This window comes from Hyla sarda, unplaced genomic scaffold (genome assembly GCF_029499605.1).
Source record: "Hyla sarda isolate aHylSar1 unplaced genomic scaffold, aHylSar1.hap1 scaffold_440, whole genome shotgun sequence".
NCBI lineage: Eukaryota > Metazoa > Chordata > Amphibia > Anura > Hylidae > Hyla > Hyla sarda.
In genome coordinates, this window is record NW_026610454.1 from 105830 (window position 1) to 131348 (window position 25519).

General features: G+C 43.8%; 7 non-coding genes and 1 pseudogene across 7 annotated transcripts; all 8 read left to right on the plus strand.

Moving 5' to 3' along the window:
- The first annotated feature begins 570 nt into the window (after positions 1–570).
- LOC130334750 (U2 spliceosomal RNA) lies at positions 571–761 on the plus strand. The gene has a single exon (XR_008876502.1). It is a non-coding gene; the product is annotated as a U2 spliceosomal RNA (small nuclear RNA).
- A 2119-nt stretch (positions 762–2880) lies between these two features.
- On the plus strand, positions 2881–3016 carry LOC130334719 (U2 spliceosomal RNA; annotated as a pseudogene).
- A 2297-nt stretch (positions 3017–5313) lies between these two features.
- Positions 5314–5499, plus strand: LOC130334709 (U2 spliceosomal RNA). Its single transcript, XR_008876473.1, has one exon. It is a non-coding gene; the product is annotated as a U2 spliceosomal RNA (small nuclear RNA).
- Positions 5500–14308: 8809 nt separating this feature from the next.
- Positions 14309–14499, plus strand: LOC130334752 (U2 spliceosomal RNA). The gene has a single exon (XR_008876504.1). It is a non-coding gene; the product is annotated as a U2 spliceosomal RNA (small nuclear RNA).
- Positions 14500–16583: 2084 nt separating this feature from the next.
- LOC130334753 (U2 spliceosomal RNA) lies at positions 16584–16774 on the plus strand. Its single transcript, XR_008876505.1, has one exon. It is a non-coding gene; the product is annotated as a U2 spliceosomal RNA (small nuclear RNA).
- Positions 16775–18852: 2078 nt separating this feature from the next.
- On the plus strand, positions 18853–19043 carry LOC130334754 (U2 spliceosomal RNA). The gene has a single exon (XR_008876506.1). It is a non-coding gene; the product is annotated as a U2 spliceosomal RNA (small nuclear RNA).
- Positions 19044–21131: 2088 nt separating this feature from the next.
- LOC130334756 (U2 spliceosomal RNA) lies at positions 21132–21322 on the plus strand. Its single transcript, XR_008876507.1, has one exon. It is a non-coding gene; the product is annotated as a U2 spliceosomal RNA (small nuclear RNA).
- Positions 21323–23408: 2086 nt separating this feature from the next.
- LOC130334757 (U2 spliceosomal RNA) lies at positions 23409–23599 on the plus strand. Its single transcript, XR_008876508.1, has one exon. It is a non-coding gene; the product is annotated as a U2 spliceosomal RNA (small nuclear RNA).
- The last annotated feature ends 1920 nt before the right edge of the window (positions 23600–25519 follow it).

A 25519-nucleotide genomic window follows, 5' to 3' on the forward strand; every position in this document is an offset into this window, starting at 1 on the left:
AGCTTTGTTGTGTATGTAACCATAGGGATTTGTGATGTCACCTAGAACCTTCACAGCAGCGACAGCTTTATGAGGAGCATCAGCACTGCTCTGCCTGAGCAGAACCATCACCGCCATAGGTTGTCAAATAACCCGGGTTTAACCCACACAGGTAAGTCCAATGGGGTGCAGGCATGTCCTCTATGCTTACAGCTTCCCGTGGGTGTTGGTTTGATACCGTTTGGGGACAGCCAAGGAGGCATCTGCAGGCAACAAAGGTAGGTGTGTGCTTGTGTGTGTGTTTCCTATGCAGATCCTAAGCCCAGTGTCACATGCAAGTAGGAGGAGTAAGAAGGGTTTCGGGCAAATCCGGGTTATGGATTGCATTTAAAAAGGCCCCGTGGGAGTGCAATGGGCCCCTGTCTTGCTGCTTAGCAATAATGGTATGGGTTTAGGTTCTGCTGTGTGTACTGGTGGTTGACTGCCCCCCAGCCCAGAGTGTGCATGGAAAATTGTCTGGCAGCCTCCCTGACAGCAAGCAGTGATAGTGCCCATGAAGGGCACCTTGTTGGGCCCGCCCCTTTCACGGTTATCGCTTCTCGGCCTTTTGGCTAAGATCAAGTGTAGTATCTGTTCTTATCAGTTTAATATCTGATACGTCCCCTATCTGGGGACCATATATTAAATGGATTTTTGAGAACGGGGGCCGATTTCGAAGCTTGCTTCCGTCGCCCTATGCATTGACCCGATATGGCAGTATCTTCGGGTACAGTGCACCACCCCCTTACAGGGTTAAAAAGAAAGATTCCTACTTTCATTGCTACCTGCTTGCTGGCTAGCCAGCTAGCCAGCCCGGTGGGCCTTGCTGCTGCTGCAGCCAAAAAACAAAAGGTGGTGCTGCTGCTGCTTCTGCTGCTTCTGCTTCTGCTGCTTCTGCTGCTTCTGCTTCTGCTTGTGTCTGGCCGCTGTTGGAGCGTCCAGGCACAGGACTTCTGCTGCTGCTGACTAAATGGCCTCCTTAATTGGATCATTTGAGTAGCCAGCACACCTGTGCAGGTAGGGCATGACATGATAGGCAGCTGCCTTGATAGCGGGTGGGTGCTGAATGTTCCTAATTGACAAAATAAGATTAATGCTTATGAAGAAATATAAAATCTCATCCCTTCCCCAATATCGCGCCACACCCCTACCCCTTAATTCCCTGGTTGAACTTGATGGACATATGTCTTTTTTCGACCGTACTAACTATGTAACTATGTAACATAACATGGGGGGGGGGGGGGGGGGTCTCCTGGCTGTTCACACAGGTGTGTCATTGCTGTACATTGACCATGCATTGCTTCTGTGGTATTGCAAAGGCAAAGACAAATGCTTCCAGCCATCCATTGCACTAATGGATTGGTCATCAGCTGGCTGTCTATGTCCCGCATCAATATAGACCAAAGTACAGAGGGTTAGGCTATGCTATTGTGCACCTACCTGATGCATCAGAAGGTGCGAGGCCCTTGCTAAATTCTGTGCACAGACTTTGAGATCTATACTTTAGACTGTATCTAAACCTGCTCCAACATGGACTGACATTCTGGCCTACTTTCAGCCGATGCGACTTGTCTGTCGCTGAACAGTCGCTTTTTATGTATTCAGCACCTATGTATAATGTTGTAAAAATGCTCTAGAAGCTAAAGTCGCAGAAATGTCACACATATTTGGCCTGCAACTTTCTGTGCGACAAATTCAGACAGGAAAAATCAGTATAAATCCTTAGAAAATTATCCCCCAGTGTCTCCATCTGCTGGCGGTATTGAATAAGCATTGCTGCACTGATGGGGTATGCATTAGACGAAAAAAAAGAAGAAAAAGAAGAATAATACGCCCAGAAAAGAGGCGAAAAGGAGAAAAACGTAAAAAAACGTGAAAAAAAAGTAAGAGGAAGAGAAGGGAAAAAAAGGTGGAAATGGGTTTAAAAGTGATTTCGGCGGAGAAATATATATATATATATATATATATATATATATATATATATATATACGCGCACACACACACATATATATAAACGTATTCTCCGTTGAGATATTGCAGCCGCTGCTGTGTCCAGGCCCAGGAGCCTTAGCACTGTGCTGTGATGTCACTCAATACCACTGACATCACTAGGTGTAAACAACATCTCTCCTTTGCTGTGTATGTGACTATGGAGCTGTTTGGTGATGTCGTCTATTATGGCCTTCATAGAAGCAACAGGAGATTGTTGCATCCATCTAGAACCCTCAGAACTACAGTGCTATGATGTCACTCACTTCCACAGGCCTTGCAGAGTGTAAACAACAACAACCCAGCTTTGTTGTGTATGTAACCATAGGGATTTGTGATGTCACCTAGAACCTTCACAGCAGCGACAGCTTTATGAGGAGCATCAGCACTGCTCTGCCTGAGCAGAACCATCACCGCCATAGGTTGTCAAATAACCCGGGTTTAACCCACACAGGTAAGTCCAATGGGGTGCAGGCATGTCCTCTATGCTTACAGCTTCCCGTGGGTGTTGGTTTGATACCGTTTGGGGACAGCCAAGGAGGCATCTGCAGGCAACAAAGGTAGGTGTGTGCTTGTGTGTGTGTTTCCTATGCAGATCCTAAGCCCAGTGTCACATGCAAGTAGGAGGAGTAAGAAGGGTTCCTGGCAAATCCGGGTTATGGATTGCATTTAAAAAGGCCCCGTGGGAGTGCAATGGGCCCCTGTCTTGCTGCTTAGCAATAATGGTATGGGTTTAGGTTCTGCTGTGTGTACTGGTGGTTGACTGCCCCCCAGCCCAGAGTGTGCATGGAAAATTGTCTGGCAGCCTCCCTGACAGCAAGCAGTGATAGTGCCCATGAAGGGCACCTTGTTGGGCCCGCCCCTTTCACGGTTATCGCTTCTCGGCCTTTTGGCTAAGATCAAGTGTAGTATATGCTTGCTTGATCTGGCTGGAAGGAGCCCGGGGTACCCGCTCCTTTTCCCTGGGGGATCGTCCCATCTATATGGTGGGACTAAACCCCCTTGCTGACATCAGGGTGGCGGCTTAGTCCCCGGGCAACGAGGAGCGATCACCACCTACCTACCTACCTGCCTGCAGTAGGGGAGGTGTTTTTTCTGCGATGGAGGAGGCTGGCAAGAAAGGAGAGCCTGCTGGAGGTGTACCTAGCTACGCCAGACTACGAAATGGAGTCCGAATTACTCTTTTGGATGCTGGAAAGAAGGAGAGAGGTTTATTCTTCGTGGTGGAGGAGATTTTGTTCCAGTTTTTTGAGCTGAGGAAGGACCAGATATTATCGATGCTGGAATTTCCAAGAAATGGAGTCTATGATGTGGTTCTGGTTTCGGAGGAGGACTATGGTGTGTTCTGCAATAAAGCATTGCTGTGGAAGTCGCACCCTAAGTTGGGAGGGGTAGAGATTACTCCCCATTTCCCGACTCGGGAAAGACTTATAACTGTGAGGATGTACAGTCCGTATATCACAGAAGAAGAGATTGTTCTGTTCCTTTCTAGATTCTGTGAGGAGGTGAAGCCAAAAGGCAAGATCTATAATCAATATGGACTTTGGACGACAAAGTGGAAATTTCAAGTGAAGTTTCAGAAAACACCTGATGGAAAGCTAATTTATCCCCCAGGGCGTTTTAAGATTGGCCCAGTAAATGGGGACCTGTTCTTTTCAGGCATGGACGACTTTTGTCGAAAGTGTAAAAGGTATGGCCATAGGAAAGATTTTTGTGATATTGTTTGGTGCTATAAATGCCAAGAAGAAGGCCATGAGCCAGAAGCATGTAAGGTGAAGAAAAAGTGTCATCTATGTGGTGATGAGGGACACCTGGCAGTAATGTGTCCTAAGAAGAAGAAGAAGAAAAAGGAGGTTATGAAACGAAGTAGGGAGGAGGAAACTGATGTGAGGGAAGAACCTGAAGAGGAGGAAACTCCAACCAGGAAAGTGATGGAGGAGAAGAAAAGGAAAGAAAATGAAGAAGAATATGTATCGGTAGAGTATGGAGGCTCTCTTGATGTTGTCTTCAAGAGTGTGTCAAAAAAAGAAAAAAAAGCCTTTGACGAGGATTTGGGAAATCTGAAAGAAAGATTGGGAATCAAAGTCAATGAAGCAAGGGATAAAGTCTATTGTTCCTTTCACGCAGATATAGATAGATTTGTGGAAACATACAAGGTTCCAGCGTGGCTGGCGATTCCAGCCAAAAGTGAGATGCTGAGTGGATCTATAACTTGTGGTTTCTTAGACTTCTTGATGGTCTTTGCATGGAGAAGAGGAATGACATTTGGGTAATTTTTCTTTAAGAAATTATAGAATTATAGTATGGTTAGTTTTGGTTTGATAATTTTTTTATGTTTTAAATATGGTTTCTTTTATTGTTTAAAAAAAAAAAAAAAAAAAGAGATAAAGAAATAAAGAAAAACGGGTTTTCCTGATGATGAACAAAAAATCAAGCTCAAATAAGATCTTAGAGCTCTGATGGAGTTCTGAGGGTTAACTAAAAAAAAAAATCTGTTCTTATCAGTTTTCATGCTGGTGGGGATGGGTGCTGCATGGAGGATGCAGGTGTACCAGGGCTTTCCGGGGCTGGTTCTGAGGAATCAGCTCGACGGCTGCCCCGATGTGACCTGTTCCCTCCGGGTCTCGCCATGAGGCTGAGAGGGTCTAGAGCCGAGGTACTTTTGTGCCTCGGGGAGTGGTGACCCCGAGGTGCCGAAACTCACTGGGAGGATAGACTCACTGAGTTGAAGCACGGGCACCATAATCTCTTCACCTTGTGGCACTCACCTCTTGATTCCCGGCCTTCTGGCTAGGATCAGAGAAATTTTTATAGATCCGGCCGGATGTCCGGGCAGTATATCTGCACACATTCACTTATTTATTTCTTTTTTGTCTCACTGTGTCACTTTTTGCGTGTTGTGTGTTCACAGGATTGGTCAGGATGCGGTAGCCCTTCTGGGTGTCCCTCCTGGCGGTCTAGGGGAGGTGTGTGTGGCCATTAGGTTCCGCACCTCCCTGCAAACACCCCGGGTACTCCTGCTTTGGCAGGGTACCTACCGTAATCGGCTCTGCGGGCAGATACCTTGGCTAACGCCAAGGGGGATGCCGGGAGCATTTGTGGTCCCCTAGTAGCTTCGGCGAAAAGGGACATCGAACCTGGAACCTCGCAGGTACCTTTTGGTCCGGAGGCGAAGGGTAAGGTTTGTTGGGGGGCCTCTCTCCTATTGGAGAAGGGCTTGCGATAGACCGCATCCTTTGTGCACGTTTTTTTAGTGTAACACGTTTGCACTTTTTCTTGCACTTTGGGTGAATCGAAAGCACGTTCCTCGGCTTTAGATAAAAAAAAAAAAAAAAAAAATCTGTTCTTATCAGTTTAATATCTGATACGTCCCCTATCTGGGGACCATATATTAAATGGATTTTTGAGAACGGGGGCCGATTTCGAAGCTTGCTTCCGTCGCCCTATGCATTGACCCGATATGGCAGTATCTTCGGGTACAGTGCACCACCCCCTTACAGGGTTAAAAAGAAAGATTCCTACTTTCATTGCTACCTGCTTGCTGGCTAGCCAGCTAGCCAGCCCTGTGGGCCTTGCTGCTGCTGCAGCCAAAAAACAAAAGGTGCTGCTTCTGCTGCTTCTGCTTCTGCTTGTGTCTGGCCGCTGTTGGAGCGTCCAGGCACAGGACTTCTGCTGCTGCTGACTAAATGGCCTCCTTAATTGGATCATTTGAGTAGCCAGCACACCTGTGCAGGTAGGGCATGACATGATAGGCAGCTGCCTTGATAGCGGGTGGGTGCTGAATGTTCCTAATTGACAAAATAAGATTAATGCTTATGAAGAAATATAAAATCTCATCCCTTCCCCAATATCGCGCCACACCCCTACCCCTTAATTCCCTGGTTGAACTTGATGGACATATGTCTTTTTTCGACCGTACTAACTATGTAACTATGTAACATAACATGGGGGGGGGGGGGTCTCCTGGCTGTTCACACAGGTGTGTCATTGCTGTACATTGACCATGCATTGCTTCTGTGGTATTGCAAAGGCAAAGACAAATGCTTCCAGCCATCCATTGCACTAATGGATTGGTCATCAGCTGGCTGTCTATGTCCCGCATCAATATAGACCAAAGTACAGAGGGTTAGGCTATGCTATTGTGCACCTACCTGATGCATCAGAAGGTGCGAGGCCCTTGCTAAATTCTGTGCACAGACTTTGAGATCTATACTTTAGACTGTATCTAAACCTGCTCCAACATGGACTGACATTCTGGCCTACTTTCAGCCGATGCGACTTGTCTGTCGCTGAACAGTCGCTTTTTATGTATTCAGCACCTATGTATAATGTTGTAAAAATGCTCTAGAAGCTAAAGTCGCAGAAATGTCACACATATTTGGCCTGCAACTTTCTGTGCGACAAATTCAGACAGGAAAAATCAGTATAAATCCTTAGAAAATTATCCCCCAGTGTCTCCATCTGCTGGCGGTATTGAATAAGCATTGCTGCACTGATGGGGTATGCATTAGACGAAAAAAAAGAAGAAAAAGAAGAATAATACGCCCAGAAAAGAGGCGAAAAGGAGAAAAACGTAAAAAAACGTGAAAAAAAAGTAAGAGGAAGAGAAGGGAAAAAAAGGTGGAAATGGGTTTAAAAGTGATTTCGGCGGAGAAATATATATATATATATATATAAAAACCAAAAACAGGCGCAGCACTCTCAAAAAAATGGGTGATTTAATATCTCATGTCAGCATTACAACGTTTCAACTCCTCCTGGAGCCATTTTCAAGCATAGTGATATACAAACACCACAGGGCTTTTATGCCCCAAACAATTAATTAGTGCAAAGCAATTCATAAAGTGCCAATCAAATAAGTATAATATAAAAATATAAACAGTGCATTATATAATTATATAGCACATAGTGCATCAGTGTAAATGAAGTGCTATAGTGCATACAGTGCATAAAAATATACAAAAAGTTAAAATACAGCTTGAAAATACATATCAAGATATGATTGCATATAATCATGCAATCATAAACACCTGTGTACATAATGAACATCATAAAATAGTACATACTGCATGGTACGGAGGAAACATCCACCTGCTCCTACAATGGCGCCGCGAGCGTGGGCTCCTAGCTACTGCGTCTGCGCAGACAGACTGTGAGTACTTCCGCATACACACTCGCGGTCATGTGACTCACACGCTCACGTGATCCGCTACCACGGCAACGGCCACCGCTATCTGCGAGGCAGTATACAGAGGCAGCCGGAGCACGATCGCAAGCGACAATCCAGACCGCGAGATGTGCATGTATAGAAATGAAGGAAACAAGAACACAGGTATCAGCAAAGAAGAAGGTACAAACAGGACCGTGGATTCAGATGCCAAAACAAGGGGGTTACACAGCGCATAACAGAATAGAAGAAGATTAAGAGCAAAAAGCATGAAAGAACAATTAATAAATAGAAAAAATGATAATGAAAATAAAAAATGAATAAAAAAATAAATAAAAAAAAAAAAAAAATATATAATCCATAAAGCATTGTTTCTTTTTTGTTTCTTTTTTACAATAGTGTTTTCACTGTTTTTATAGAATCTTAGTAGGGTTACACCTTGTTGGGCCAGGGATAGATAACTGACTTAACCCCTAATAGGGCCGAGGAGTCATCCATCAAAGGGGGGACGCCTGTGTTCAGGACCGTCAAGCCCTCACCCCACTGGATTCACCCCACCTGGGCTATATTCAAGGGCGCCCGCTTATCCAGCAGCGCTGAACCCTAGGCATACTGCCTAATTTACTTCCAAATAAAAAAAACAAAAGATAAATAATAAAAAAATAATAAAAATGAATAAATAAAAAATATACAAAACAATATAAAAAAATGAAAAAATATAAAAACAGAAATGGAAAAAATAGAAATTTTTGGAAGATACCCAGAAAGATGTACTATGCGCATATATACTCCACATGATGGAATCCACCAACCACGGTCCAATCAGTACCACAACAGTGCTCAATCTGTGTAACTTTATTTAATTCATATAATAGTAATGATACAAAATATATAATTTAAAGATATTGTAGAAATTTATCATAGTTCACATATGTTGGAGTAGGTGATGTCTCCTCCGGCGGTTGAAGAAATCTAAAAATAAAAATAAAAAAACATTGTTAGAATCGTGACATTATATTTGTATATCACATTACATATGCATAGAGGAGGTAAGTATAACGATGGATAAATGGAATTCAGGGGCTATTTATAGGCCACCTCTGTTTGTAAGTTTTCTACATAATATTGAAATCCGCATTAAGGCCATAGGGACGTAATGTTTTAAGTTTATGTATCCACCATAATTCACGTCGTTTCAAAATAGCTAATCTATCACCCCCTCTCACAGGATGTGGTATATGATCAATTGCCATAAAACGTAGGTCCTTCTCCAAGTGGCCAAGCTCAGTAAAGTGCTTGGACACCGGGAGATCTAACCGACGTTTACGTATGCTAAACCTATGGTTATTAATTCTAGTTTTCAAATTCAAGGTAGTTTGCCCCACGTAGACCAAATTACATGGGCAAGTCAGAATATAAATTACCCAGGTTGAATCACACGTGAGATAAAATTTTAGAGGGTATTCCACCCTGGTCTCTGGATGTTTAAAGCTAGATCCCTTAATCATGAATTTACAATCCACACATGTTAAACATGGAAAAGAACCAAAATTTCGTATACTGAGTACAGTCTGTCTAAGGGTTTGGGGTGGGTCAATAGTAGATTTTACCAGTTTGTCCCTCAAATTTCTTGATCTTTTATAAGACATCAAGGGAAATGTGGAAAACTCCTCAATTCCCTTGAAACTTTTTTGTAATATGGTCCAGTGTTTATTAATAACACCCGCAATTTTGCCACTATGGTTATTATACACTGATGTGAAAGGAATTCTTTTTGTTTTTTGTGTCTTACTAACTTTAGTCAAAGTAGATTGTCTGTCAAGAATCTGTAATTTATTTCGCTGTCTATCAACTATATCTTTTGGATACCCTCTCTCCAAAAAATTGGAAGAGATGGTGTCCAAAGTAGAGTCCAGAATTAATTCGTCACTTACGATACGTTTTGCTCTAAGTAACTGACTGTACGGGAGTGATTCAATCATCCGTCTAGGGTGACAGCTCTTGAAATGCAATAGCGTATTTTTGTCTGTTGGTTTAGTGTACAGGGATGTAGAAATCTGTCCATTCTTTTTGCCCACCCAGACATCAAGAAAACTGATGCCCTCTAGGGAGGAAGTCATAGTAAATTCAATGTTGGGGTCAATAGAATTTAGAAATTGGTGGAATCGATTTAGTTCCTCCATAGAACCATTCCACAGGAGGAAGATGTCATCCAGGACAGCAAGAGAAAGACCTGAATGATACTCAGACTGTGGTAAATATATCTTCCCATGTACTCTCTGATGGCGAATTGGCTTTATTAGCTAAAGGGTTGTCGTTTTGTCCTATATCTCCTGTTAATTGGTTTGAACTAGAGTGTGATTTACAGGATTTTTTCAGACGGATTAAATTAAAAATTTGGTTTAATGATGTAAGAAGTAGTGGGGAGACAATGCATGGAGAACAGGTAGCTGGTGGTTTGCTACAACTTAAGAAGTTTGATTTATATAACAAAAGTTTTTTTAACCCAGCACTTGTTTCCCATCCATTGGAGACATTTATTACACTAGTACGGAATGATATGGAGTTATTGAAAGAAAAAATTTTACAAACTGGTAATGTGCAGCACAATCTCTCCTTAAAGGAGAAAGAAGCCATTGATCTGCTCGTCCATAACCACGGCCTCACCATTAAACCCGCTGACAAAGGGGGTGGGGTCGTGGTTATGGACCTAGCAGATTACAAGAAAGAGGTATATCGACAATTATTAGATGTACGGACCTATAGGGTATTAGAGTTTGATCCTAAAAAAGTTATACTGGGGAAACTTACGTCTATTGTAGAACAAGCATTTGTGGAAGGCATCATTGATGAGAGTCTTAGAGAATTTCTTGTAGTTAAGAATCCGGTTACACCTGTCATCTATGTTCTCCCCAAAATACACAAATCTCTGGTCAATCCACCAGGCCGCCCTATAGTTTCTGGGCGCAATTCACTCCTCAGTAATGCTTCCATTTTTCTCGACAGGGTTCTTAGACCTTTTGTTTTTAGGACCCAGTCCTATATACAAGACACTACTGATTTTTTAAATAAGATCCAAGATGTACAGACTCGAGAAGACACAATTTTGGTGTCATTTGATATCACGAGTCTATACACCTCGATTAGTCATGAACGAGGTTTAATGGCAATTTCTAGAGTATTAGCGACATCCGAATTCCCCATAGCGGCCCGACAGTTCATGTTAGATTTATTAGAACTTATACTTACCAATAATTACTTTATGTTTGAAGAAAAATTTTATCTACAATTAGTCGGGACCGCTATGGGGACGAATGTCGCGCCTATGTATGCCAATTTGTATGTCGCCACAATGGAGGAGGATGTCATCTACCCGTCCCACCATGCCAGACATTGTCTGGCATGGTGGCGATATATTGATGACATCTTCCTCCTGTGGAATGGTTCTATGGAGGAACTAAATCGATTCCACCAATTTCTAAATTCTATTGACCCCAACATTGAATTTACTATGACTTCCTCCCTAGAGGGCATCAGTTTTCTTGATGTCTGGGTGGGCAAAAAGAATGGACAGATTTCTACATCCCTGTACACTAAACCAACAGACAAAAATACGCTATTGCATTTCAAGAGCTGTCACCCTAGACGGATGATTGAATCACTCCCGTACAGTCAGTTACTTAGAGCAAAACGTATCGTAAGTGACGAATTAATTCTGGACTCTACTTTGGACACCATCTCTTCCAATTTTTTGGAGAGAGGGTATCCAAAAGATATAGTTGATAGACAGCGAAATAAATTACAGATTCTTGACAGACAATCTACTTTGACTAAAGTTAGTAAGACACAAAAAACAAAAAGAATTCCTTTCACATCAGTGTATAATAACCATAGTGGCAAAATTGCGGGTGTTATTAATAAACACTGGACCATATTACAAAAAAGTTTCAAGGGAATTGAGGAGTTTTCCACATTTCCCTTGATGTCTTATAAAAGATCAAGAAATTTGAGGGACAAACTGGTAAAATCTACTATTGACCCACCCCAAACCCTTAGACAGACTGTACTCAGTATACGAAATTTTGGTTCTTTTCCATGTTTAACATGTGTGGATTGTAAATTCATGATTAAGGGATCTAGCTTTAAACATCCAGAGACCAGGGTGGAATACCCTCTAAAATTTTATCTCACGTGTGATTCAACCTGGGTAATTTATATTCTGACTTGCCCATGTAATTTGGTCTACGTGGGGCAAACTACCTTGAATTTGAAAACTAGAATTAATAACCATAGGTTTAGCATACGTAAACGTCGGTTAGATCTCCCGGTGTCCAAGCACTTTACTGAGCTTGGCCACTTGGAGAAGGACCTACGTTTTATGGCAATTGATCATATACCACATCCTGTGAGAGGGGGTGATAGATTAGCTATTTTGAAACGACGTGAATTATGGTGGATACATAAACTTAAAACATTACGTCCCTATGGCCTTAATGCGGATTTCAATATTATGTAGAAAACTTACAAACAGAGGTGGCCTATAAATAGCCCCTGAATTCCATTTATCCATCGTTATACTTACCTCCTCTATGCATATGTAATGTGATATACAAATATAATGTCACGATTCTAACAATGTTTTTTTATTTTTATTTTTAGATTTCTTCAACCGCCGGAGGAGACATCACCTACTCCAACATATGTGAACTATGATAAATTTCTACAATATCTTTAAATTATATATTTTGTATCATTACTATTATATGAATTAAATAAAGTTACACAGATTGAGCACTGTTGTGGTACTGATTGGACCGTGGTTGGTGGATTCCATCATGTGGAGTATATATGCGCATAGTACATCTTTCTGGGTATCTTCCAAAAATTTCTATTTTTTCCATTTCTGTTTTTATATTTTTTCATTTTTTTATATTGTTTTGTATATTTTTTATTTATTCATTTTTATAATTTTTTTATTATTTATCTTTTGTTTTTTTTATTTGGAAGTAAATTAGGCAGTATGCCTAGGGTTCAGCGCTGCTGGATAAGCGGGCGCCCTTGAATATAGCCCAGGTGGGGTGAATCCAGTGGGGTGAGGGCTTGACGGTCCTGAACACAGGCGTCCCCCCTTTGATGGATGACTCCTCGGCCCTATTAGGGGTTAAGTCAGTTATCTATCCCTGGCCCAACAAGGTGTAACCCTACTAAGATTCTATAAAAACAGTGAAAACACTATTGTAAAAAAGAAACAAAAAAGAAACAATGCTTTATGGATTATATATTTTTTTTTTTATTTATTTTTTTATTCATTTTTTATTTTCATTATCATTTTTTCTTTTTATTAATTGTTCTTTCATGCTTTTTGCTCTTAATCTTCTTCTATTCTGTTATGCGCTGTGTAACCCCCTTGTTTTGGCATCTGAATCCACGGTCCTGTTTGTACCTTCTTCTTTGCTGATACCTGTGTTCTTGTTTCCTTCATTTCTATACATGCACATCTCGCGGTCTGGATTGTCGCTTGCGATCGTGCTCCGGCTGCCTCTGTATACTGCCTCGCAGATAGCGGTGGCCGTTGCCGTGGTAGCGGATCACGTGAGCGTGTGAGTCACATGACCGCGAGTGTGTATGCGGAAGTACTCACAGTCTGTCTGCGCAGACGCAGTAGCTAGGAGCCCACGCTCGCGGCGCCATTGTAGGAGCAGGTGGATGTTTCCTCCGTACCATGCAGTATGTACTATTTTATGATGTTCATTATGTACACAGGTGTTTATGATTGCATGATTATATGCAATCATATCTTGATATGTATTTTCAAGCTGTATTTTAACTTTTTGTATATTTTTATGCACTGTATGCACTATAGCACTTCATTTACACTGATGCACTATGTGCTATATAATTATATAATGCACTGTTTATATTTTTATATTATACTTATTTGATTGGCACTTTATGAATTGCTTTGCACTAATTAATTGTTTGGGGCATAAAAGCCCTGTGGTGTTTGTATATCACTATGCTTGAAAATGGCTCCAGGAGGAGTTGAAACGTTGTAATGCTGACATGAGATATTAAATCACCCATTTTTTTGAGAGTGCTGCGCCTGTTTTTGGTTTTTGTCTATGGAGGACCTTGATCAAGTCTTTTTTTTGGACGCTGGCACCACCATTGTTTGCTGGATTGGATAAGTAGTGCTGCATTATTTTGGGACTTTATATATATATATATATATATATATATATATATATATATATATATATATGCGCACACACACACATATATATAAACGTATTCTCCGTTGAGATATTGCAGCCGCTGCTGTGTCCAGGCCCAGGAGCCTTAGCACTGTGCTGTGATGTCACTCAATACCACTGACATCACTTGGTGTAAACAACATCTCTCCTTTGCTGTGTATGTGACTATGGAGCTGTTTGGTGATGTCGTCTATTATGGCCTTCATAGAAGCAACAGGAGATTGTTGCATCCATCTAGAACCCTCAGAACTACAGTGCTATGATGTCACTCACTTCCACAGGCCTTGCAGAGTGTAAACAACAACAACCCAGCTTTGTTGTGTATGTAACCATAGGGATTTGTGATGTCACCTAGAACCTTCACAGCAGCGACAGCTTTATGAGGAGCATCAGCACTGCTCTGCCTGAGCAGAACCATCACCGCCATAGGTTGTCAAATAACCCGGGTTTAACCCACACAGGTAAGTCCAATGGGGTGCAGGCATGTCCTCTATGCTTACAGCTTCCCGTGGGTGTTGGTTTGATACCGTTTGGGGACAGCCAAGGAGGCATCTGCAGGCAACAAAGGTAGGTGTGTGCTTGTGTGTGTGTTTCCTATGCAGATCCTAAGCCCAGTGACACATGCAAGTAGGAGGAGTAAGAAGGGTTCCTGGCAAATCCGGGTTATGGATTGCATTTAAAAAGGCCCCGTGGGAGTGCAATGGGCCCCTGTCTTGCTGCTTAGCAATAATGGTATGGGTTTAGGTTCTGCTGTGTGTACTGGTGGTTGACTGCCCCCCAGCCCAGAGTGTGCATGGAAAATTGTCTGGCAGCCTCCCTGACAGCAAGCAGTGATAGTGCCCATGAAGGGCACCTTGTTGGGCCCGCCCCTTTCACGGTTATCGCTTCTCGGCCTTTTGGCTAAGATCAAGTGTAGTATCTGTTCTTATCAGTTTAATATCTGATACGTCCCCTATCTGGGGACCATATATTAAATGGATTTTTGAGAACGGGGGCCGATTTCGAAGCTTGCTTCCGTCGCCCTATGCATTGACCCGATATGGCAGTATCTTCGGGTACAGTGCACCACCCCCTTACAGGGTTAAAAAGAAAGATTCCTACTTTCATTGCTACCTGCTTGCTGGCTAGCCAGCTAGCCAGCCCTGTGGGCCTTGCTGCTGCTGCAGCCAAAAAACAAAAGGTGGTGCTGCTGCTGCTTCTGCTGCTTCTGCTTCTGCTTGTGTCTGGCCGCTGTTGGAGCGTCCAGGCACAGGACTTCTGCTGCTGCTGACTAAATGGCCTCCTTAATTGGATCATTTGAGTAGCCAGCACACCTGTGCAGGTAGGGCATGACATGATAGGCAGCTGCCTTGATAGCGGGTGGGTGCTGAATGTTCCTAATTGACAAAATAAGATTAATGCTTATGAAGAAATATAAAATCTCATCCCTTCCCCAATATCGCGCCACACCCCTACCCCTTAATTCCCTGGTTGAACTTGATGGACATATGTCTTTTTTCGACCGTACTAACTATGTAACTATGTAACATAACATGGGGGGGGGGGGGGGTCTCCTGGCTGTTCACACAGGTGTGTCATTGCTGTACATTGACCATGCATTGCTTCTGTGGTATTGCAAAGGCAAAGACAAATGCTTCCAGCCATCCATTGCACTAATGGATTGGTCATCAGCTGGCTGTCTATGTCCCGCATCAATATAGACCAAAGTACAGAGGGTTAGGCTATGCTATTGTGCACCTACCTGATGCATCAGAAGGTGCGAGGCCCTTGCTAAATTCTGTGCACAGACTTTGAGATCTATACTTTAGACTGTATCTAAACCTGCTCCAACATGGACTGACATTCTGGCCTACTTTCAGCCGATGCGACTTGTCTGTCGCTGAACAGTCGCTTTTTATGTATTCAGCACCTATGTATAATGTTGTAAAAATGCTCTAGAAGCTAAAGTCGCAGAAATGTCACACATATTTGGCCTGCAACTTTCTGTGCGACAAATTCAGACAGGAAAAATCAGTATAAATCCTTAGAAAATTATCCCCCAGTGTCTCCATCTGCTGGCGGTATTGAATAAGCATTGCTGCACTGATGGGGTATGCATTAGACGAAAAAAAAGAAGAAAAAGAAGAATAATACGCCCAGAAAAGAGGCGAAAAGGAGAAAAACGTAAAAAAACGTGAAAAAAAAGTAAGAGGAAGAGAAGGGAAAAAAAGGTGGAAATGGGTTTAAAAGTGATTTCGGCGGAGAAATATATATATATATATATATATATATATATATATATACGCGCACACACACACATATATATAAACGTATTCTCCGTTGAGATATTGCAGCCGCTGCTGTGTCCAGGCCCAGGAGCCTTAGCACTGTGCTGTGATGTCACTCAATACCACTGACATCACTAGGTGTAAACAACATCTCTCCTTTGCTGTGTATGTGACTATGGAGCTGTTTGGTGATGTCGTCTATTATGGCCTTCATAGAAGCAACAGGAGATTGTTGCATCCATCTAGAACCCTCAGAACTACAGTGCTATGATGTCACTCACTTCCACAGGCCTTGCAGAGTGTAAACAACAACAACCCAGCTTTGTTGTGTATGTAACCATAGGGATTTGTGATGTCACCTAGAACCTTCACAGCAGCGACAGCTTTATGAGGAGCATCAGCACTGCTCTGCCTGAGCAGAACCATCACCGCCATAGGTTGTCAAATAACCCGGGTTTAACCCACACAGGTAAGTCCAATGGGGTGCAGGCATGTCCTCTATGCTTACAGCTTCCCGTGGGTGTTGGTTTGATACCGTTTGGGGACAGCCAAGGAGGCATCTGCAGGCAACAAAGGTAGGTGTGTGCTTGTGTGTGTGTTTCCTATGCAGATCCTAAGCCCAGTGTCACATGCAAGTAGGAGGAGTAAGAAGGGTTCCTGGCAAATCCGGGTTATGGATTGCATTTAAAAAGGCCCCGTGGGAGTGCAATGGGCCCCTGTCTTGCTGCTTAGCAATAATGGTATGGGTTTAGGTTCTGCTGTGTGTACTGGTGGTTGACTGCCCCCCAGCCCAGAGTGTGCATGGAAAATTGTCTGGCAGCCTCCCTGACAGCAAGCAGTGATAGTGCCCATGAAGGGCACCTTGTTGGGCCCGCCCCTTTCACGGTTATCGCTTCTCGGCCTTTTGGCTAAGATCAAGTGTAGTATCTGTTCTTATCAGTTTAATATCTGATACGTCCCCTATCTGGGGACCATATATTAAATGGATTTTTGAGAACGGGGGCCGATTTCGAAGCTTGCTTCCGTCGCCCTATGCATTGACCCGATATGGCAGTATCTTCGGGTACAGTGCACCACCCCCTTACAGGGTTAAAAAGAAAGATTCCTACTTTCATTGCTACCTGCTTGCTGGCTAGCCAGCTAGCCAGCCCTGTGGGCCTTGCTGCTGCTGCAGCCAAAAAACAAAAGGTGCTGCTTCTGCTGCTTCTGCTTCTGCTTGTGTCTGGCCGCTGTTGGAGCGTCCAGGCACAGGACTTCTGCTGCTGCTGACTAAATGGCCTCCTTAATTGGATCATTTGAGTAGCCAGCACACCTGTGCAGGTAGGGCATGACATGATAGGCAGCTGCCTTGATAGCGGGTGGGTGCTGAATGTTCCTAATTGACAAAATAAGATTAATGCTTATGAAGAAATATAAAATCTCATCCCTTCCCCAATATCGCGCCACACCCCTACCCCTTAATTCCCTGGTTGAACTTGATGGACATATGTCTTTTTTCGACCGTACTAACTATGTAACTATGTAACATAACATGGGGGGGGGGGGGGTCTCCTGGCTGTTCACACAGGTGTGTCATTGCTGTACATTGACCATGCATTGCTTCTGTGGTATTGCAAAGGCAAAGACAAATGCTTCCAGCCATCCATTGCACTAATGGATTGGTCATCAGCTGGCTGTCTATGTCCCGCATCAATATAGACCAAAGTACAGAGGGTTAGGCTATGCTATTGTGCACCTACCTGATGCATCAGAAGGTGCGAGGCCCTTGCTAAATTCTGTGCACAGACTTTGAGATCTATACTTTAGACTGTATCTAAACCTGCTCCAACATGGACTGACATTCTGGCCTACTTTCAGCCGATGCGACTTGTCTGTCGCTGAACAGTCGCTTTTTATGTATTCAGCACCTATGTATAATGTTGTAAAAATGCTCTAGAAGCTAAAGTCGCAGAAATGTCACACATATTTGGCCTGCAACTTTCTGTGCGACAAATTCAGACAGGAAAAATCAGTATAAATCCTTAGAAAATTATCCCCCAGTGTCTCCATCTGCTGGCGGTATTGAATAAGCATTGCTGCACTGATGGGGTATGCATTAGACGAAAAAAAAGAAGAAAAAGAAGAATAATACGCCCAGAAAAGAGGCGAAAAGGAGAAAAACGTAAAAAAACGTGAAAAAAAAGTAAGAGGAAGAGAAGGGAAAAAAAGGTGGAAATGGGTTTAAAAGTGATTTCGGCGGAGAAATATATATATATATATATATATATATATATATATATATATACGCGCACACACACACATATATATAAACGTATTCTCCGTTGAGATATTGCAGCCGCTGCTGTGTCCAGGCCCAGGAGCCTTAGCACTGTGCTGTGATGTCACTCAATACCACTGACATCACTAGGTGTAAACAACATCTCTCCTTTGCTGTGTATGTGACTATGGAGCTGTTTGGTGATGTCGTCTATTATGGCCTTCATAGAAGCAACAGGAGATTGTTGCATCCATCTAGAACCCTCAGAACTACAGTGCTATGATGTCACTCACTTCCACAGGCCTTGCAGAGTGTAAACAACAACAACCCAGCTTTGTTGTGTATGTAACCATAGGGATTTGTGATGTCACCTAGAACCTTCACAGCAGCGACAGCTTTATGAGGAGCATCAGCACTGCTCTGCCTGAGCAGAACCATCACCGCCATAGGTTGTCAAATAACCCGGGTTTAACCCACACAGGTAAGTCCAATGGGGTGCAGGCATGTCCTCTATGCTTACAGCTTCCCGTGGGTGTTGGTTTGATACCGTTTGGGGACAGCCAAGGAGGCATCTGCAGGCAACAAAGGTAGGTGTGTGCTTGTGTGTGTGTTTCCTATGCAGATCCTAAGCCCAGTGTCACATGCAAGTAGGAGGAGTAAGAAGGGTTCCTGGAAAATCCGGGTTATGGATTGCATTTAAAAAGGCCCCGTGGGAGTGCAATGGGCCCCTGTCTTGCTGCTTAGCAATAATGGTATGGGTTTAGGTTCTGCTGTGTGTACTGGTGGTTGACTGCCCCCCAGCCCAGAGTGTGCATGGAAAATTGTCTGGCAGCCTCCCTGACAGCAAGCAGTGATAGTGCCCATGAAGGGCACCTTGTTGGGCCCGCCCCTTTCACGGTTATCGCTTCTCGGCCTTTTGGCTAAGATCAAGTGTAGTATCTGTTCTTATCAGTTTAATATCTGATACGTCCCCTATCTGGGGACCATATATTAAATGGATTTTTGAGAACGGGGGCCGATTTCGAAGCTTGCTTCCGTCGCCCTATGCATTGACCCGATATGGCAGTATCTTCGGGTACAGTGCACCACCCCCTTACAGGGTTAAAAAGAAAGATTCCTACTTTCATTGCTACCTGCTTGCTGGCTAGCCAGCTAGCCAGCCCTGTGGGCCTTGCTGCTGCTGCAGCCAAAAAACAAAAGGTGGTGCTGCTGCTGCTTCTGCTGCTTCTGCTTCTGCTTGTGTCTGGCCGCTGTTGGAGCGTCCAGGCACAGGACTTCTGCTGCTGCTGACTAAATGGCCTCCTTAATTGGATCATTTGAGTAGCCAGCACACCTGTGCAGGTAGGGCATGACATGATAGGCAGCTGCCTTGATAGCGGGTGGGTGCTGAATGTTCCTAATTGACAAAATAAGATTAATGCTTATGAAGAAATATAAAATCTCATCCCTTCCCCAATATCGCGCCACACCCCTACCCCTTAATTCCCTGGTTGAACTTGATGGACATATGTCTTTTTTCGACCGTACTAACTATGTAACTATGTAACATAACATGGGGGGGGGGTCTCCTGGCTGTTCACACAGGTGTGTCATTGCTGTACATTGACCATGCATTGCTTCTGTGGTATTGCAAAGGCAAAGACAAATGCTTCCAGCCATCCATTGCACTAATGGATTGGTCATCAGCTGGCTGTCTATGTCCCGCATCAATATAGACCAAAGTACAGAGGGTTAGGCTATGCTATTGTGCACCTACCTGATGCATCAGAAGGTGCAAGGCCCTTGTTAAATTCTGTGCACAGACTTTGAGATCTATACTTTAGACTGTATCTAAACCTGCTCCAACATGGACTGACATTCTGGCCTACTTTCAGCCGATGCGACTTGTCTGTCGCTGAACAGTCGCTTTTTATGTATTCAGCACCTATGTATAATGTTGTAAAAATGCTCTAGAAGCTAAAGTCGCAGAAATGTCACACATATTTGGCCTGCAACTTTCTGTGCGACAAATTCAGACAGGAAAAATCAGTATAAATCCTTAGAAAATTATCCCCCAGTGTCTCCATCTGCTGGCGGTATTGAATAAGCATTGCTGCACTGATGGGGTATGCATTAGACGAAAAAAAAGAAGAAAAAGAAGAATAATACGGCCAGAAAAGAGGCGAAAAGGAGAAAAACGTAAAAAAACGTGAAAAAAAAGTAAGAGGAAGAGAAGGGAAAAAAAGGTGGAAATGGGTTTAAAAGTGATTTCGGCGGAGAATATATATATATATATATATATATATATATATATATATATATATATACGCGCACACACACACATATATATAAACGTATTCTCCGTTGAGATATTGCAGCCGCTGCTGTGTCCAGGCCCAGGAGCCTTAGCACTGTGCTGTGATGTCACTCAATACCACTGACATCACTAGGTGTAAACAACATCTCTCCTTTGCTGTGTATGTGACTATGGAGCTGTTTGGTGATGTCGTCTATTATGGCCTTCATAGAAGCAACAGGAGATTGTTGCATCCATCTAGAACCCTCAGAACTACAGTGCTATGATGTCACTCACTTCCACAGGCCTTGCAGAGTGTAAACAACAACAACCCAGCTTTGTTGTGTATGTAACCATAGGGATTTGTGATGTCACCTAGAACCTTCACAGCAGCGACAGCTTTATGAGGAGCATCAGCACTGCTCTGCCTGAGCAGAACCATCACCGCCATAGGTTGTCAAATAACCCGGGTTTAACCCACACAGGTAAGTCCAATGGGGTGCAGGCATGTCCTCTATGCTTACAGCTTCCCGTGGGTGTTGGTTTGATACCGTTTGGGGACAGCCAAGGAGGCATCTGCAGGCAACAAAGGTAGGTGTGTGCTTGTGTGTGTGTTTCCTATGCAGATCCTAAGCCCAGTGTCACATGCAAGTAGGAGGAGTAAGAAGGGTTCCTGGCAAATCCGGGTTATGGATTGCATTTAAAAAGGCCCCGTGGGAGTGCAATGGGCCCCTGTCTTGCTGCTTAGCAATAATGGTATGGGTTTAGGTTCTGCTGTGTGTACTGGTGGTTGACTGCCCCCCAGCCCAGAGTGTGCATGGAAAATTGTCTGGCAGCCTCCCTGACAGCAAGCAGTGATAGTGCCCATGAAGGGCACCTTGTTGGGCCCGCCCTTTTCACGGTTATCGCTTCTCGGCCTTTTGGCTAAGATCAAGTGTAGTATCTGTTCTTATCAGTTTAATATCTGATACGTCCCCTATCTGGGGACCATATATTAAATGGATTTTTGAGAACGGGGGCCGATTTCGAAGCTTGCTTCCGTCGCCCTATGCATTGACCCGATATGGCAGTATCTTCGGGTACAGTGCACCACCCCCTTACAGGGTTAAAAAGAAAGATTCCTACTTTCATTGCTACCTGCTTGCTGGCTAGCCAGCTAGCCAGCCCTGTGGGCCTTGCTGCTGCTGCAGCCAAAAAACAAAAGGTGGTGCTGCTGCTACTTCTGCTGCTTCTGCTTCTGCTTGTGTCTGGCCGCTGTTGGAGCGTCCAGGCACAGGACTTCTGCTGCTGCTGACTAAATGGCCTCCTTAATTGGATCATTTGAGTAGCCAGCACACCTGTGCAGGTAGGGCATGACATGATAGGCAGCTGCCTTGATAGCGGGTGGGTGCTGAATGTTCCTAATTGACAAAATAAGATTAATGCTTATGAAGAAATATAAAATCTCATCCCTTCCCCAATATCGCGCCACACCCCTACCCCTTAATTCCCTGGTTGAACTTGATGGACATATGTCTTTTTTCGACCGTACTAACTATGTAACTATGTAACATAACATGGGGGGGGGGGGGTCTCCTGGCTGTTCACACAGGTGTGTCATTGCTGTACATTGACCATGCATTGCTTCTGTGGTATTGCAAAGGCAAAGACAAATGCTTCCAGCCATCCATTGCACTAATGGATTGGTCATCAGCTGGCTGTCTATGTCCCGCATCAATATAGACCAAAGTACAGAGGGTTAGGCTATGCTATTGTGCACCTACCTGATGCATCAGAAGGTGCGAGGCCCTTGCTAAATTCTGTGCACAGACTTTGAGATCTATACTTTAGACTGTATCTAAACCTGCTCCAACATGGACTGACATTCTGGCCTACTTTCAGCCGATGCGACTTGTCTGTCGCTGAACAGTCGCTTTTTATGTATTCAGCACCTATGTATAATGTTGTAAAAATGCTCTAGAAGCTAAAGTCGCAGAAATGTCACACATATTTGGCCTGCAACTTTCTGTGCGACAAATTCAGACAGGAAAAATCAGTATAAATCCTTAGAAAATTATCCCCCAGTGTCTCCATCTGCTGGCGGTATTGAATAAGCATTGCTGCACTGATGGGGTATGCATTAGACGAAAAAAAAGAAGAAAAAGAAGAATAATACGCCCAGAAAAGAGGCGAAAAGGAGAAAAACGTAAAAAAACGTGAAAAAAAAGTAAGAGGAAGAGAAGGGAAAAAAAGGTGGAAATGGGTTTAAAAGTGATTTCGGCGGAGATATATATATATATATATATATATATATATATATATATATATACGCGCACACACACACATATATATAAACGTATTCTCCGTTGAGATATTGCAGCCGCTGCTGTGTCCAGGCCCAGGAGCCTTAGCACTGTGCTGTGATGTCACTCAATACCACTGACATCACTAGGTGTAAACAACATCTCTCCTTTGCTGTGTATGTGACTATGGAGCTGTTTGGTGATGTCGTCTATTATGGCCTTCATAGAAGCAACAGGAGATTGTTGCATCCATCTAGAACCCTCAGAACTACAGTGCTATGATGTCACTCACTTCCACAGGCCTTGCAGAGTGTAAACAACAACAACCCAGCTTTGTTGTGTATGTAACCATAGGGATTTGTGATGTCACCTAGAACCTTCACAGCAGCGACAGCTTTATGAGGAGCATCAGCACTGCTCTGCCTGAGCAGAACCATCACCGCCATAGGTTGTCAAATAACCCGGGTTTAACCCACACAGGTAAGTCCAATGGGGTGCAGGCATGTCCTCTATGCTTACAGCTTCCCGTGGGTGTTGGTTTGATACCGTTTGGGGACAGCCAAGGAGGCATCTGCAGGCAACAAAGGTAGGTGTGTGCTTGTGTGTGTGTTTCCTATGCAGATCCTAAGCCCAGTGTCACATGCAAGTAGGAGGAGTAAGAAGGGTTCCTGGCAAATCCGGGTTATGGATTGCATTTAAAAAGGCCCCGTGGGAGTGCAATGGGCCCCTGTCTTGCTGCTTAGCAATAATGGTATGGGTTTAGGTTCTGCTGTGTGTACTGGTGGTTGACTGCCCCCCAGCCCAGAGTGTGCATGGAAAATTGTCTGGCAGCCTCCCTGACAGCAAGCAGTGATAGTGCCCATGAAGGGCACCTTGTTGGGCCCGCCCCTTTCACGGTTATCGCTTCTCGGCCTTTTGGCTAAGATCAAGTGTAGTATCTGTTCTTATCAGTTTAATATCTGATACGTCCCCTATCTGGGGACCATATATTAAATGGATTTTTGAGAACGGGGGCCGATTTCGAAGCTTGCTTCCGTCGCCCTATGCATTGACCCGATATGGCAGTATCTTCGGGTACAGTGCACCACCCCCTTACAGGGTTAAAAAGAAAGATTCCTACTTTCATTGCTACCTGCTTGCTGGCTAGCCAGCTAGCCAGCCCTGTGGGCCTTGCTGCTGCTGCAGCCAAAAAACAAAAGGTGGTGCTGCTGCTGCTTCTGCTGCTTCTGCTTCTGCTTGTGTCTGGCCGCTGTTGGAGCGTCCAGGCACAGGACTTCTGCTGCTGCTGACTAAATGGCCTCCTTAATTGGATCATTTGAGTAGCCAGCACACCTGTGCAGGTAGGGCATGACATGATAGGCAGCTGCCTTGATAGCGGGTGGGTGCTGAATGTTCCTAATTGACAAAATAAGATTAATGCTTATGAAGAAATATAAAATCTCATCCCTTCCCCAATATCGCGCCACACCCCTACCCCTTAATTCCCTGGTTGAACTTGATGGACATATGTCTTTTTTCGACCGTACTAACTATGTAACTATGTAACATAACATGGGGGGGGGGTCTCCTGGCTGTTCACACAGGTGTGTCATTGCTGTACATTGACCATGCATTGCTTCTGTGGTATTGCAAAGGCAAAGACAAATGCTTCCAGCCATCCATTGCACTAATGGATTGGTCATCAGCTGGCTGTCTATGTCCCGCATCAATATAGACCAAAGTACAGAGGGTTAGGCTATGCTATTGTGCACCTACCTGATGCATCAGAAGGTGCGAGGCCCTTGTTAAATTCTGTGCACAGACTTTGAGATCTATACTTTAGACTGTATCTAAACCTGCTCCAACATGGACTGACATTCTGGCCTACTTTCAGCCGATGCGACTTGTCTGTCGCTGAACAGTCGCTTTTTATGTATTCAGCACCTATGTATAATGTTGTAAAAATGCTCTAGAAGCTAAAGTCGCAGAAATGTCACACATATTTGGCCTGCAACTTTCTGTGCGACAAATTCAGACAGGAAAAATCAGTATAAATCCTTAGAAAATTATCCCCCAGTGTCTCCATCTGCTGGCGGTATTGAATAAGCATTGCTGCACTGATGGGGTATGCATTAGACGAAAAAAAAGAAGAAAAAGAAGAATAATACGGCCAGAAAAGAGGCGAAAAGGAGAAAAACGTAAAAAAACGTGAAAAAAAAGTAAGAGGAAGAGAAGGGAAAAAAAGGTGGAAATGGGTTTAAAAGTGATTTCGGCGGAGAATATATATATATATATATATATATATATATATATATATATACGCGCACACACACACATATATATAAACGTATTCTCCGTTGAGATATTGCAGCCGCTGCTGTGTCCAGGCCCAGGAGCCTTAGCACTGTGCTGTGATGTCACTCAATACCACTGACATCACTAGGTGTAAACAACATCTCTCCTTTGCTGTGTATGTGACTATGGAGCTGTTTGGTGATGTCGTCTATTATGGCCTTCATAGAAGCAACAGGAGATTGTTGCATCCATCTAGAACCCTCAGAACTACAGTGCTATGATGTCACTCACTTCCACAGGCCTTGCAGAGTGTAAACAACAACAACCCAGCTTTGTTGTGTATGTAACCATAGGGATTTGTGATGTCACCTAGAACCTTCACAGCAGCGACAGCTTTATGAGGAGCATCAGCACTGCTCTGCCTGAGCAGAACCATCACCGCCATAGGTTGTCAAATAACCCGGGTTTAACCCACACAGGTAAGTCCAATGGGGTGCAGGCATGTCCTCTATGCTTACAGCTTCCCGTGGGTGTTGGTTTGATACCGTTTGGGGACAGCCAAGGAGGCATCTGCAGGCAACAAAGGTAGGTGTGTGCTTGTGTGTGTGTTTCCTATGCAGATCCTAAGCCCAGTGTCACATGCAAGTAGGAGGAGTAAGAAGGGTTCCTGGCAAATCCGGGTTATGGATTGCATTTAAAAAGGCCCCGTGGGAGTGCAATGGGCCCCTGTCTTGCT